This window comes from Alosa alosa, chromosome 20, assembly GCF_017589495.1.
Source record: "Alosa alosa isolate M-15738 ecotype Scorff River chromosome 20, AALO_Geno_1.1, whole genome shotgun sequence".
NCBI lineage: Eukaryota > Metazoa > Chordata > Actinopteri > Clupeiformes > Clupeidae > Alosa > Alosa alosa.
Window position 1 is genome coordinate 19,879,278 of NC_063208.1, and position 1,106 is coordinate 19,880,383.

Genomic DNA, 1,106 nt, shown 5'->3' on the forward strand with positions numbered 1-1,106 from the left:
GACCTGTCTTATCTGTTATATGTAGTGTAAAAAGTGCAACCAGTTCAGAAACCGGAAGTTTTCCGAGAGTGGCAGTTCTCCCCTTATTAGACATACTGGTTTCATGTATGAAAGGGTGTCGGGATTTCCATCCGCTAATTGTGAGATAAGGCATCCGCTTTAATTTATTCATGGAACGTGTGCTGTGCTGAAATGGAAACCTTATTCCGTATAGCCAAAGAGGTCTACGATAGCCTAAATGTAGTTATTTTTTTAATTATGCATGATTTACTTTTTTATAAAATTCGTAGGCTGAAGCCTGGCAGCAACAATTGTGTATAAATGTAGGTTACTGCTTCAGCCTCTGGCAAGCTCAGAAGAGGGCGGCATGCAACTGGTAGATTGAGAGCAACCTGTTGGAGACTCATGGTGTAAGACAATGACTTTTCATTGGCAACAATATTAAACCAACCAATGAAATATTAAGAAGAGCTCTTTTATTAGTTAAATTGAAACAAATTATTGCTGGCCTTTATTTGTCGAATCTGAGGCCCGGCTATAAATAGAATCCCGGCCATAATTTGAGGATTTAGGTATGCACTTGTGCTTCAGGCATAGCGCAACCACTAATCTCTGAAAGTGCACAGAACTTGTGCATTTGAGAGCGCTCTCTCGCGGCTAGACAGTAATGTTTCATGTACTGTAGGGTTAATATGAATTAATATTTATTTATTTTTTATATATATATAAGTCGCACCTGACTATAAGTTGCAGGGCCAGCCAAACTATGAAAAAAAGTGTGACATCGATCCAATGGCAATCCTCGTGAAGTCACGGCACCATTGTAACGGGCCCTGCGTTGTGTTCTGTGTGAGTCTGCTTTTGAAGTAAAGAATGGCCATGCACTGGTGTTCTGGTTGCTTTATTCCATCAAAGTGGAGTGTACACATTGACATAAAACAAGAAGACTTGTGACATGCAGTCTTCGTACACACGGGATATCAGTAGCCTGTTAAGAAAACAGTGTACTTAATCTAAATGCATGAAATACAAAATCACACCGTATGTATCTCAGGTTGCATGTTCACTAACATTACCTACACCCTTATGACTGCATTATAATGAAT